Genomic DNA, 15,827 nt, shown 5'->3' with positions numbered 1-15,827 from the left:
GGCCATCCTCCACTGCCTTCCCGGGCCACAGCAGAGAGCTGGACTGGAAGAGGGGCAACCAGGACTAGAACCCCGCACCCATATGGGATGCCAGTGCCACAGGTGGAGGACTAACAAAGTGAGCCACGACGCCGGCCCAGCTTAGTCATTTTTTATTTTTGACAGGCAGAGTGGACAGTGAGAGAGAGAGAAAGAGAGAGAGAAAGGTCTTCCTTTGCCATTGGTTCACCCTCCAATGGCCGCCGCGGCCAGCGCACGGTGCTGATCCGATGGCAGGAGCCAGGTACTTATCCTGGTCTCCCGTGGGGTGCAGGGCCCAAGCACCTGGGCCATCCTCCACTGCACTCCCGGGCCACAGCAGAGAGCTGGCCTGGAAGAGGGGCAGCCGGGACAGAATCCGGCGCCCCGACCGGGACTAGAACCCGGTGTGCTGGCGCCGCAAGGCGGAGGATTAGCCTAGTGAGCCGCGGCGCAGGCCCAGCTTGGTCATTTTTAACACAACTTCCTGTTCTCTATCTCCTTCCAGTTTCTCAGTGGGGTCCAGCCAGATATCTCCCTTGTACAACTTCATCCTGGCGACCACTTCTCAAAGGTACTCACAGATACAGTCTGCCTACTCACTCCACTGATTCCTGGAACCCACATGGACAATGTAGATATGCCACAGTGACCACCTGTCACTCACAACACTGCTGCAAAAATAGCTAACACCTGCTTGATCTAAGCTCATAAATTAACACCCTGGACCCCAACACATCTCTTGGCCTTTAGATCCCTCTCCCTTTTTCTCCTCTCCTGCTAGTTAGATGCATGCCTTCCTTCCCATTGATACTGCAATGTGTTTTCTCTGTGGCCTGAAGGTTCTTTTGTTTGTTTGTTTTATAATTTTTTAGTTAGATGAGGTGAACATAGTTCATGTATTTAAAATATACAGATTAAGGAGCATAATGATACTTCCCACCCTACCTTCCCTCCTACCCAAGCACCTACCCTCCTCCCTCCTTCCTTTCTTATTCTTTCCTTTAAGTTTTACAGTGACATACTTTCAGTTTATTTTATAATATTCACCTTCCACTAAGTAAAGAATTCAACAAATAATAAAGAAAAAGAGCACTGTTTCTCGGCAGTAGACACAGGGGCTGTTTTTGAGTTGACTCCTCTGTGTATCACCAAACCCATCCAATCCTGACTTCTTCTAGATCAAGGTACTCCAAGAATGCAGGATGTTGGACAGAATGAACTGGACACAGATCAGAGAAGAGCTTCATGGGTAAAAGTAAGATTCTGTTGTCAAAGGGACACGTAATCAGACACTTAGATGCTAGTTATTTGTCATGATACAGAAGTGTCCTGGGAAGGCAGCATGTTTGAAACACCCATAAATGAATTCTGGAGCCCCATCAGCGCAGGAGCAGCATTCATGACCAGGTTTCTGGGGGTACCACAAGACCAAGACAGAAAAACAAAACAATTGCAGCAAGCAGATTAGGCTGCAGAGTGCAGAGTAGAAGCAGCTTGGAGCCAAGGAGGACCAGTCACTCATGATCGAGACATTAAGAAGCAATAGAGGCTTCCACAGCCTTGGTAGCTGATGACAAGAGCCTCTGGTGATCACTGACGCCATAAATAAGAGCATCAGTTGTTAAATCAACAACAGGTGTCACTGTGCACTTACTCCCCATGGAGGATCTCTGTGCTTCTGTGCTTAATGAGTTGTACTATGAGAATTAATAGTAAAATTAGTCTTCAAACAGTACTTTATACTATGTGTGTCTGTGTGGGTGCAACTGTTGTTGAAGTCTTTTTTCTTTTAACAGGCAGAGTGGACATTGAGAGAGAGAGAAAGAGAGAGAGAAAGGTCTTCCTTTTGCCGTTGGTTCACCCTCCAATGGCCGCCGCGCCTATCTGAAGGCAGGAGCCAGGAGCCAGGTGCTTCTCCTGGTCTCCCATGGGGTGCAGGGCCCAAGCACTTGGGCCATTCTCCACTGCCTTCCTGGGCCACAGCAGAGAGCTGACCTGGAAGAGGGGCAACCAGGACAGAATCCGGTGCCCCGACCGGGACTAGAACCTGGTGTGCCGGCACCGCTAGGCAGAGGATTAGCCTATTGAGCCGCAGCACCAGCCCTGTTGAAGTCTTAGTATAGAGTTGCTCTTCTGTATATAAAGATAATGAAAAAATGAATCTTAATGAAGAATGGGATGGGAAAGGGAGTAGGAGGTGGGACGGTTTGGGGATGGGGTGCGGATATGGGGGGAAGAACCACTATAATCCAAAAGTTGTACTTACAAAATTTATATTTATTAAATAAAAGCTTTCTATTAAAAAAAGTAATAGATGATCTGAGGAGTTATTTCCTGTGTAATTCTTCACTAGTATTTTGAAGCAATGGTTTTCTTTTTAAAGATTTTATTTATTTATTTGAGAGATAGAGTTACAGACAATGAGAGGGAGAGACAGAGAGAAAGGTTTTCTGTCTGCTGGTTCACTCCACAGCTGGAGTTGCGCCAATCTGAAGCCAGGAGCCAGGTGCTTCTTCCTGGTCTCCCAGGTGAGTGCAGGGACCCAAGGACTTGGGCCATCTTCTACTGCTTCCCCAGGCCACAGCAGAGCTGGATCGGAAGAGAAGCAGCTGGGACTAGAACCAGCGCCCATATGGGATGCCAGCGCTGCAGGCAGAGGATTAACCTGCTGCGCCATGGCACCAGGCCAGCAGCAATGGTTTACATATTATTGCTTTAAGCGATGCAGTGCTTAAGATCTCCTGCAGGCAGTAGCATGGCCCTACAGCACCTTACTGAATAAGGAGTTCCAGAACAGAACAGAAGTTTGCAAAAGTACTAAATGTTATTAATGTTTGGATTTCTAACATAGCCAACAAAGTGTCTATTTTTCTCTCAACTCACCATAGAGAAATTTATAAAATATAAACAATGGCACAGAAACTGCAAAACACTTTGATACACTAGTTTAATTCCCTAAATTAACATATCACACTTTGCTTTTCGGTTTCTTATAATGCATGCACCAATTTGGAGTTAATTATATTGTGAACGCAAATTATTACTTCCTTTGTAAAAATGAGAAAACTGACCCAGTATCATATTCTTCACCTTTTAGAAATAACAAGACCCAGTAGAGTCTGAATTATAATTTGTTTCCTATTTGGCTCTATTACAATAAAGTCTCAAAGGAATATTCAGTGCTATTCCTTAATTGTTGGAAATGTATCTGTTTGCTTTTACTTAGATATTAAAGAATTAGAATCAAATTATATATAAGAATAATTAGTCACTGTTTATCCTACCATGGTATAACTTGAGGGTTTCTAACACTTTAAATCCAAAAGACTGAAAATTCTAATTATGATTCAGAAGAAAATGCAGTTTCTCTTTTATCCAACAGAGTAAAACAGATTTGTAAGCATCTTGAAAAACAGTGAAGCATTTATTAAGTAGCATAGTCTTTTTAGCATTCTTTATTCCTAAGTTTTGTAAATATCTATGTAACTCTCTGCATGATGCTGTATTTATTTATTTATGCAATGAACATTAAATCAGAATGAAACATCTTTAGATTCACTACTGACCAAGGACAATTTTACCTTTGCTTACCTTACAAAATTAAGTTTCTCATCCATTAGAACACGTACATTTTAAGAGGGGGTAACATAATTCGAAAATGGTCAGCATTCTCTGGTTGAAAGAATGGCAGAAGTGCACTCATGTTTCGGCAGCATATTTGAATTTTTTTTATACCAAATCTTTGTTCACCGGTAACCCTTCTAACCCCTCTAAAAACAGACATTTGTGAACTACATGAGTTAATAGAGACTCGCCTCATGGCTGAGTGGTAACTTCATTTGTGTAGATCATTTTTGCATATTTTTTATCCATTTAAAAACACAAAACCTTGAATCAAGAGAAAATTCAATGAAAGTTATCAAATATGAAGTACGTTCTAACAAAAATGATTCAAATAATTACCATAAAATATTCCATATTATCATGTTTGTCCTTATCAACCTTTATGATATGATTTGTTTGACATTTCTTAATCTGTGCTGACAGCTCAGCATCTAGGACAGTTTCTCTGAGTTAAAGATCTGATTGTTATGGCTGAAGGCTAAGCTTCGGAACAGCAGATGTGAGACAACAGAATCCACTCTGAAAGGAGTATGCCTCACGCAGCCACAACATAACAAGAGCAGTAAGCTCTGCCCACGTGCCTCGGACTGCCCGTCACACGCAAAATTAGACCTAGGAAATGCCTCGTGATTATGCAAAAGGCCTGTTTTTCCCAACTCATGCCAGCCTGGAGGAAACACTAATGTCACAAGATTTTTTTAATTATATTCACAACAGAAAGAAGAGTTATATAATGTGAAAAACTGTGAAGAACTAGGAGGGAAAAAAGAAGACTGTGCCGACTATAATCAGTTCAATCACAGAAGAGTAACGCAAATGGTTGATAAATGTATTTAAATTATTTCTAATCTCATTGATAATTATATAAATAAAAGAAGTAATATACTCTCATAATGTGAAGATGATATCAGAAACGCACTAAAAATTTTAGAAACTAAATTTCATACATGACTGATGGCAATTAGAAAATATAAATTGAAAGTATAAATTTTGCATATTCTGCAGCTTAGTAATTTCATATTTTATATTTATGATTAGTAAGCAATCATAGCTGTACACAATGACTTATTGACCATCATCAATGCAACTTCCTAACTGACAATAATGACAATTAGAGAAAGCATCGCAAATTTCCAATAGCAGAGGATTAGTTAGTGTGAATTGTGGCTATATATATATATATATATATAATTAAATTTGGGTACAAAGGAATATTTACTGGCATATTGAAGTATTTTCAACATGTGGCTAACTTTGAGTGAAGAGGGCCACATAAATAATATACCCTGTCTCCTATTGAGATGATGAGGGATATGAATATGAAACAACTCAATTATTATTTTTTAAAGAATTATTTATTTATTTGAACGGAAACTTACAGAAAGGCAGAGGCAGAGGCAGAGGCAGAGAGAGGTCTTCCATTCACTGGTTCACTCCCCAAATGGACACAACAGTCAGCTAGGCCAATCCGAAGCTAGAAGCCAGAAGCTTCTTCTGAGATTCTCACTGTGGGTGCAGGGGACCAAGCACTTGGGCCATCTTCTGCTTTCTGGGCAAGCAAAGAGCTGGATCAGAAGTGCAGCAGCTGGGACTTGAACTGGCGCCCATATGGGATGCTGGCACTGCAGACTGGGTCTTTAACCTGCTGTGCCACAGTGCTGGTCCTGACACAAATCAATTCTATGCTTGACAAAGGAAAACACACTATTGTCATAACAATTTCAGGGACTTTTAAAATACACATTTAAAAACTTTAGGACAGTTTTTGAGCCACAGAAAAATTGCAAAAATCATATAGAGAGTTCAAATGCATTCCACATTCTTTTTATCCTGTTATTAGCAACCTAGATTGTTATTAACTCCATTTCAGAGGGCTGTTTACAGGTTTACTCAGTTTCTTGTTTTGTTTTGTTTTGATCTTGGGCCTAATGTGTGCTTTTTCTGTTCCAAGATCTGATCTGGAACACCATGTGATGTTTCATTGTCGTCCTTTTTAAGCTCCCTTTGTTGTAGCACTCTCAGATTTTCCTTATTTTTGATCACCTTAATTGTTTGTGTTTTTTTTTTTTTAAGATTTTATTTATTTATTTGAAAGTCAGAGTTACACAGAGAAAGAGAGGCAGAGAAAGAGAGAGAGAGAGGTCTTTCATCTAATGGTTCACTCCCCAATTGGCTGCAATGGCCGGAGCTACGCCGATCTGAAGCCAGGAGCCAGGAGCTGCTTCTGGGTCTCCCACGCAGGTGCAGGGGCCCAAAGACTTGGGCCATCTTCTACTGCTTTCCCAGGCCATAGCAGAGAGCTGGATGGGAAGTGGAGCATCCGGGTCTCGAACTGGCACCCATATGGATGCCGACTCTTCAGGCCAGGGTTTTTAACCTGCTGCACCACAGCACAGGCCCCAGTTGCCTTAATAGTTTTAAGGAGTGCTTCTTGAGTGTTTTTTAGAACTGACCTGAGTTAAGATTTACCTGATGTCTTTCTCACAACTGGACAAGGGTTATGGTTTTTATATGAGGAAAAGTAGATGAGAGGTGGAATTTTCAGTATATTATATCATGGGTATATGTTGCCATCATGATTTTTGACTGTTGCAGTCAACAGCACCTGGTTGAGGTGATGCCTAGAGGTACAGGACAATATCGCACTCCTTTCCCTTCCCATACCATATTATTTGGAAGGAAGTCACTGTGCACAACCAACATGTAAAGAGTAGGGAATCTGGGGGTGGTGTTGTGGAGCAGTGGGTTAAGCCTCCACCCGTGATGCCAGCATCCACATGAGCACCAATGTGAGTCCCAGCTGTTCCGCTTCTGATCCAGCTCCCTGTCCATGCGCCTGGGAAAATAGTAAAGGAGGACTCAAGTACTTGGGCCCCTGCACCCATGTCAGAGACCCAGATGAAGTTCCTGGCTCCTGGGGAGTAAATCAGTGAATAGAAGATCTCTCTCCCTCTGCCTCAGTTTCTCTCTCTGTATTTCTACCTTTCAATAAATAACTACAAATTTTTAAATGGTAAATAAACTAAAATATGGGCTTATCATGCACTTGTTATTGAACAGACATTGCTTCTAGGCTGTTCCAGGTGACAGAATAAAAACGCCTATGTGTGTATCCTAATCTGAGTAGATACATATATCTATAAATATATTTACACATAATCATCTTTATATTGTGGGGAATATGTTCATACTGATGTTTCCAACAGTAACCCATTTCCATATACACAACTCTAGCTTTCTCCTCTTGCTTATCTGAAACCTGCCACTCCAACAGCGAGAAACTTGGCTCCCTCTGTGCAACATCCACTTCACTACAATTAATTGCAGTATACATATATATGATATCAGAAGACTTTACTCATACCTTCATGCTAAATGGTTTTATTGCCTAGGTTATGCACCGTTTTTTTATCTTTAGGCTTAATACTCCCTCATGTCCAAAGTTACATAACACAGTACCTTTTCCTCCCACCACTTCAGTGCAATTGTTCTACATATTTGTAATGCCGCAAGATTGTTTTACCACATTCTGCATTCCACACTGGAATCCCTACCCATTCACTTTTTATTTTCAGTTGGCTTATGTAAGGAAATGCTCTTTGTGCTCTGAGTAACTGCGGAGTTTGAAAAATTCAAGAGTCATGAATGCACCATTACAAGATTATACAAAATAGTTTCACAATCCTACATAACCCTCTGTGTTTCATTCATTCAGCCCTCCTCTACTCTACCCAAAGTCCTGGACAACATGGATCTTTTTACCACCTCTACAATTTTGCCTTTTCCAGAACGTCATCACTTTGTGCAACTTCTGGAAGTAAAGCTGATGAAAATATGGGTGCTGACCAAGACTGCTGATCCTAGGAGCTTCTCCCAGGCTACTCCAAGTGACACTTCCAACAACTCGGCCATTGTCATTGGTCTGTTCCTATTGTCATGTGGCTACACAAACCTTTACCGTGACCCTCTGGATTTTCCTGTCAGTCTAGCTTTTAGGGTAGGGGTTTACGCTGATTCTTCAGTTTTCTCATGGAAAAAAAAAATACACTATAAGGGCACTAGGGTGCTTTTTCAAAGATTTTGCTCAGTCCTGTATTCTCATAGTACTTTACTCATAAGCCTTGCCTGCCTACTGTTTTTGCTTCTACTCCAGTTCTAGCATTGATCGCTTACACAAATTGCAAGGTTCTATGGCTGGTGCTGTGGTATAGTAGGCTAAGACTTTGTCTGCAGCGCTGGTCTCCCATATGGGTGCTGGTTCCTGACCTGGCTGTTCCTCTTCCAATCAAGCTTACTGCTTATGGACTGAGAAAGCAGTTGGAGATGACCCAAGTGTTTGGGCCCCTGCACTCATATGGGAGACCCGGAAGAGGGTCCCAGTTCCTGGCTTTGGATTGGCCTAGCTTCGGCTGTTGTGGCCATTTGAGGAGTGAACCAGCGGATTGAAAACCTTTCTCTTCGTCTCTCCTTCTTTCTGTCTATAACTCTGCCTCTCAAATAAATAAATAAAAAATACTCCCATTTAAAAAAAAAAAAAGAAGACAAAGTTCCCAGGTAATGAGATGAGCTTTTCCATTTACTGAAAGAAGCATGAAAAAATACATTTTGGTCCTATATGATGCTTTCAGTAAACATTTCTTAAATGTTTATTTTATTTATTTGAATGTTTATTTTATTTATTTGAAAGGCAGAATGGCAGAGCCAGGGAGAGACAGAGAGAGAGGACAGACAAACCTTTTATTCATTGGTGCACTTCTCAAATGCCTGCAATTCCCAGGCCAAAGCCTTGAGTTCATAATTTCATCCAGGTCTCCCACATGGGCAGCAGGGACTCAAGCACCTGAGCTATCATGAAATGTCTTCCCAAAGTGTGCCTTAGCAGGAAGCTGGATTGAAAACAGAGGAAACAGAACTCAAACCAAGGAACTCAAATATGGGATATGGACACACCAAGACGCAAATGAACTGCTGTGCCAAACACTCATCCCTTATTTTTGAAGTTATATATGCCTATAAGCTGCACATTTTTTTCTACTTTTTAGTTACAGATCAAATATCCTTAATCAGAAAATCTGAAATTCAACATCTGAAACTTTTTGAGCACCTTCATTATACTGCAAGTGGAAAATTCCACACCAGGAAACTTTGTTTTATGCACAAGGTTTTAAAAATACTGTCTAAAATTACTTTTAGGTTATGTGTATATAGTGAGTATAAAACATAATTGGATTTTGTGCTTCGACTTTAGTGTCATCCCCAAAATACCTCATTATATATATATATATATATATATATATATATATATATATGTAAATACTCCAAAACTCTCCCATACATCCCAAATCTAAAATGTCTCTGATCCCAAGCATATTGGATATCATCTACTGAACTTGTTTTTTTTCCAACACACTTACATATTTGTTTCAGTTACCCTTTAATTCATGGGAAGAAGTATTAGAATGGAGTTAGTCAGCAGCTGGCCATGTGGTAAAGTGGGTAAAGCTGCTGCCTTTGACATTGGCATCCCATATGGGTGCCAATTCCTGTCCGAGCTGCTTCACTTCCAATCCAGCTCCCCACTAATGGCCTGGGAAAAGAAGCTGAAGATGGCACCCATGTGGAAGACCTGAAGAAAGCTCTTGGCTCCTGGCTTTGGCCTGGCCCAGCACTGGCTGTTGCATTAATCTGGGAAGTGAACCAGCAGATGAAAGATTTCTCTCTCTCTCTCTCTTCCTCTCTGTAACTTTAGCTTTCAAATAAATAAATAAACATTTTTTTAAACATGCAGACAGTCACCAAACACATACTCTCCACTACCAAGAAAGTGCCATATATAAAATGTTTTTGCTATGCAAATTAATGGTAAAACTACTACTCAAACAGTACTCTATACTTTGTGTCTGTGTGGGTGCAAACTGTTGAAATCTTTACTGAGTATATACTAAGTTGATCTTCTCTATATAAAGATAATTGAAAATGAATCTTGATGAAGAATGGGATGGGAGAGGGAGTGGGAGATGGGATGGCTGTGGGTGGGAGGAAGGTTATGGGGAGGGAAAAGCCACTATAATTCTAAAGTTGTACTTTGGAAATTTATATTTATTAAATAAAAGTTGAAAAAATGGTTTTACTGACAGATCTGTATGTGAATATTTGAAAAGACTGATGATTCCATTATAATCCTTCAGACTTCTCCTTTCCAAAACAAGCTTGGAATGAGAGAGTCTTTGCATTTTGTAAAGAAATTTCCACCACAGCGTTGTTTATCTCCATATCCTTTCAAGAGATTTTAACAGAAAATTGAACTCAATCCCAGGCCCTATGTGAGTTATCACACATATTGTGATAATAGGTTACAATTGATGCCATTTCACTATGTAATTGAAGGAGGCTTGACTCTCAGAATTCAAGTCTTGGCATTCTCATTTCAAAATACCATGTAAACTGAATGAGACTGCAGTAGGAAGCCCTAACAACTGTATTAATCAGCACCATTTTCATTTAATTCACTGTTAAATGTCTCTGTTAAATAACATTGCCTCTCTAGTGCTCATCATGATCTTGGATGATTAAAAAGCATTTGGATAATATCTGTAATACAATTAAGCTCACTGAGCTACGGATACAACTGAGTTCTGTAGACCAAATGAGACAAAATTTCCAACTGTCAAATTAAGTAGTGTAAGTTAAAGGAAATTAAAATAGTGCCTCCCCAGAGAAGCAACAGATGCATTCTATTGTCACTTTCTTTTCCCGATTTCATCTCTGAGACAGATGCTGACAGCTGTATGGGAGCAAGCAGTGAAAGGTGTCTTTGGAGTAGAGATGCAGAAAACAAATCCAAGTAAAATGTGATTCCTTTTTGTCTAATGCATTTCATGAAGAATCAATTCACAAGCTTGCTGAACTAGAGTTGAATTAGTACTTTTGTCTGTTTTTGTATTTTTCCTAGCTTCAAATGCGGTGATTTTCTTTTACCATATAGGCATTCTCATGGCTGAAATCATTGAATGACTATGCTTACATGTGCTGTAGTCTGTTTTTCAAAAGACTTGGCACTAAGTTTACCGGGCTCTGACCAGAAGGCAATACCCTCATTAGCCTGGAAGTTAACAAAATTCATCATCTGAAGACTATCGTTGGACCAGACTTCAAAGTAAGTCATGTTTTCTTTACTTTTTATAGATGTTATGAAGATAGTATCTAAGTTGGATAATAATAGCACAATAAGAGTAAAGAGATCTTAGAAAATTTCTCCTTGCTTTATAATACATAACCACCGAGCCTGGAGATGAGGTGAGAACAATCCTGAAGCTAAGCATCACCAGGGTTATGAGAGGATCTACTTTCGAAGCAGCCCCTTGCTTGGAACTGGATATTTTGGACTTTCTTAAGACAACCCCATTCAGTGTTGCAACAGGAGCACAGATGAGTTCTGACTCTGTCTGTGTCTACTTGCATTATATGTTAGTTAATTTTAAAGACATTAAAGTAGTATTCAAATCCCAACACTGCCACAGACTATCTTTCTACTAGTGGACAAAACGCCTAAACTCTCTGGGCTTAATTTTTTTCTCATTTATAAGAAGCAAATGGGGAAAATCATCCTTCTCCATGGAGTTATTATGAGGAACAAATGAACTAATGATCTTAACACAACTAAGGTATTTCCTGACTGAGATCTTATCAGATATTATTTTTATTTTCCAATTCATTTTTGTTTGTTCATTCCTTTAAAACTTTTCCAATTGTAATTCAAATGGAGATTTTTGTCCTCACAGAATGTTTGTATCAAAAAAGTAAAATATTGGCTTACAGGGAGGCGGGAAGGAAAGAAGGAAGGAAGGAAGGAAGGAAGGAAGGAAGGAAGGAAGGGAGGGAGGATGATAGGAAAGAAGGGAGAAAGGAAGAGAGGAAAGAAGAAAAGGAAGGAAGGGAAGAAGGGAGGAAGGAGTGGGAGGAAAGGAAGAAAGAGTATGCACGCATGTGAGAATTTAAGAGAGTAATCTTAGATGGGATAGTTTTAGCCTGTTTGACCAGGTCTTTTCCCTCTGAGCAGACTTTTCCAGGCAGAACATAAGTTCTCATGCTGTTCCTCATCTTTGCTACCTTCTCTCAATAGGGGTCTGGGCTACAGGGGGAGGGGACATATTTGTGATCAGAAAGATACTAACCAAAGGGGCTTCATTATCAGGGTCTGAGAACATTTGTTGAGTTGTCAGGGTTAACGCCACCTGCTCTTTTCTCCTTATTCCTGGCCTCTAACATCTCTTCTTTCTTTGCAACCTAGCAACATTTTGTTTTAAGACAAAACGTGAAGGTGGGAAGCAGCACCTCTCATCAGCTCCTGCCCAGCTGTTGGGGTGGTGGACGAAAAGCCTCACTGAGCCACCTCAAGGGGGCACTCTTGAGCCTTTCCTTTATAAAAGTTAGCGCCTTCCCTCTTGCTTCATGAGGGTGCAGTGCTGGTCAGCTCCCTGTGAGCCTTCTTGCCTGAGTTTTGTGCACAAGCTTCTCCCTGAAGGCTCTGCCCTATGGTAGTCCTCTTGTCAGGAGATAGAGTGGCCTACACCCAGGTGCCTCTGACCCTGAGCTGTGACCTGCCCACCTTCCCTGGAACAACCCCACATCATCACAGGCCAGGATGCAAATGTTTGGAGAGTGGTGTGTGTGTGTGTGTGTGTGTGTCTGTGTGTGTGTCCCTGCCTGAGCTCCAATTCATGGATGAAAGCTGGAAGATAGAGAATTATTTTTAAAATTATACTGAATTGTCTGAAAAAAAAAGATCCAAGATTCTATGTGTTACTGCTTAGAGTGTAATGTCCCATGCAGTAGAGAATTCTAAAGCAAAGCTATTATTAAACATTTAGGGCAGGTAGAGAAAAGGTCTAAATCCACTCAAATATATTTATGGATTTGGGGCATAACTGATCATGATTCTGTGTTTGGCAAATATTTGCATAATGCATTTTTGTTTATCTCTACTCATTCTTCTGTCATACAAATCTACAGTCCATCTGCCATCAACTGTTGAGTTTAAAGCATTAGCTATTGAAATTATCTATGTCCTCATTATTGCCTTCTGAAACTCTAATTGGAAGATCAATTTCATGTTGGCCTTGGTAGAATAAATATTTGCTTAACAAGAATTGCTCAAGTATCTTTCTCACTAGTATTTCCACATGCCAATGCTTTTATTTTTATCATTTTTAAATGTTAGTATTTCTGTAGGAAATAGAATTAAACTGAAGTATTTCTTTCTTGGCATGCATTCAAAATTAGGAAATTCAGTTGCAATTTATGGTTGTCTTGGAGAAAGGAAGGGCTTAGCATGTATATTATGCACAACTAATATTTACATGTATAGTAGTGTACATGAGTGTGTGCATGTCATTCTATACCTGGTCTTCAACAAGTCCATGAAAAATATGTATTAAGAAAAAAACTATTCATTCAGTTCAACTTTTTTCACCAAAGTGAACTTATCTTTTATTTCCATTTCCTTGAACTTCTTGAAGTACATTCATGTGTATGCATGTATTATACACATTTTCCGTATACAATACACATCTTATTTGAGGTATGATATCTGTCTATGTATGTATCATCTGTCTATATACCTACCTATCTCCCATCAATGTATAGTTACAATGACCAGAGCAGGCTACACAAAGAGAGTAGGTTTGAGACAAATTCTATTTGGCTTTAAAAACCTGGAATATATTAATCCAGTTTTTCTTTGGTCATAGCTTTGATGCTTGATATACCAACTTCTCTGTTCTTATAAAAGGAGGCAGGTGAAAGAATAGGCATTTAGAACACCAGGTGTGGGAATTTTCTCCTCGGTTTTAAAAGACAGGAAAGAAGACGGTAGAAAGCCAGAGAGAGTTATTGATTCTAAATGCTCTTTTTTTAATTTTGACAGATAGAGTTAGACAGTGAGAGAGAGAGACAGAAAGATCTTCCTTCCATTAGTTCACCCCCCAAATGGCCACTACGGCCGGAACTACTCCGATCCCAAGCCAGGAGCCAGGTGCTTCCTCCTGGTCTCCCATGCGGGTGCAGGGCACAAGCACTTGGGCCATCCTCCACTGCCCTCCCGGGCCTCAGCAGAGAACTGGACTGGAAGAGAAGCAACCGGGACTAGAACCTGGTGCCCATATGGGATGCCGGCGCCACAGGCGGAGGATTAACCAAGTGAGCCACAGCGCCGGCCCCACTAAATGCTCTTTTAATCTCACCACTCAAAAAGAGTGAGGTGGACACTATGGGAAATGGTGGCTTGATCAGCATAGCCCTGACTGTTAATGAACAACTAAATACATTATCCCTCTTAGTAGTTTTTTTTATCTGTTCTACTTAATATGACTGGTTTAGATCTGTAATTGATGCACAGTTATTCTTAAGTGTTGAAAATTAACTGAAATGTGATCCCTGTTGAACATGGTGGTGGGAATGGGAGAGGGAAGAGATGTATAATTTGGGACATGCTCAGGCTGACTTGCCCCAAGTGGTGGAGTTGGAAGCATACCAGGGGATTCCAATTCAATCCCATCGAGGTGGCATGTACCAATGCCATCTCACTGTTCCAGGTGATCAGTTTCAGTTCACAGTTGGTCATGATGAAGGGACTGGGAGTCAAAGGGAGCACATAAACAAGTCTAGTACATGCTAACGCTAACTGATGGAGTAAATAAAGGGGAGAGTGATCCAACATGGGAAGTGAGATACTCAGCAGACTCATAGAATGGCAGATGTCCTAAATAGCACTCTGGCCTCAGAATCAGCCCTAAAGGCATTCGGAGCTGGCTGAAAAGCTCATGAGAGTATTTCAGGCATGGAAAGCCAAGACACTCTGGCAAAAGATCTCTGTGAGTGAGATCCCAGTGGAAAGAACAGGTCATCAAAGAAGGAGGTACCTTTCTCTGAAGGGAGGAGAGAACCTCCACTTTGACTATGACCTTGTCTAAACAAGATAAGAGTCGGAGAACTCAGAGGGCTTCCATAGCCTTGGAAACTCATGACTGGAGCATAGGGAGATTGCTGATGCCATAGACAGGAGTGTCAATTTGTAAAGTCAACAACAGGAGTCACTGTGCACTTACTCCTCATGTAGGATCTCTATCCTTAATGTGCTGTACATTGAGATTTAATGCTATAACGAGTACTCAAACAATATATTTCACTTTGTGTTTCTATGGGGGTGCAAACTGTTGAAATCCTTACTTAATGCATACTAAACTGATCCTCTGTAAAAAAAAAAAAAAAAAAAAAAAAGAAATTATCAATTCCCAACTTGACTCTCACTGGGATTAAACATGACAATAGGTCTGCTCTGATTTCATCATCATTTAAAAAAATCATCTATTATTTTTCACTTTATGTTTCTGTGTGAGAGCAAACTGTTGAAATCCATACTTAATGTATACTAAGCTGATCTTCTGTATATTAAGATAATGGAAAATGAATCTTGATGTGAATGGAAGGGGAGAGGGAGTGGGAAAGGGGAGGGTTGTGGGTGGGAGGGACGGTATCGGGGGGAAGCCATTGTAATCCATAAGTCGTACTTTGGAAATTTATATGCATTAAATAAAAGTTAAAAAAAAAAGATTTTTGCTTTGAAAAGCTTTAGAACTGAATGATCAGCTATCTAAAGGCCAACTAAATATTTTCCTTGAATAGCTTCATGTCTGATACAGAATCAGATTTACTGTTGTTACTGATGATGGTAAATGCTTGGATCTTGATCTTGATGACAACCACTTAGGAGGTGGCTGTCTTCTAGAAGGAGAGTTCAGGAACATTAAAGTCTCCCTATTGAAAGTGTAATTCACAATGGAGTCTACTGAAATTTTTCCATTATGTCTGGGACTCCACTTGGTCCCTGATATAGATCAGTAAGTACTCACCAACTTGGACCATGGGAAGGAGTTCTGATTGACCAAGACAGATAGGCATTTAAGTCAGGTTAGGAACAACAGAGAGCAAGAAGTGAAGGTAAGAGATCAAACCCACATTAAGAAGAAAGCATGAGAATGAAGGGCATGTAATGGACTGAACATGATCACTGAATGAGAATATCAGAGTTGGAAGTGTAATGGGTGGGTCAATGTTAGTCAGCTCTCTGTGCTTTGGTTGGTGCACATGTGAACAATGCCCCTCATGCAGTGAGGTGAAGGTTC

Source organism: Oryctolagus cuniculus, chromosome 3 (assembly GCF_964237555.1).
Source record: "Oryctolagus cuniculus chromosome 3, mOryCun1.1, whole genome shotgun sequence".
In the NCBI taxonomy this organism is placed as follows: domain Eukaryota; kingdom Metazoa; phylum Chordata; class Mammalia; order Lagomorpha; family Leporidae; genus Oryctolagus; species Oryctolagus cuniculus.
Note: the sequence above shows the minus strand (reverse complement) of the source record.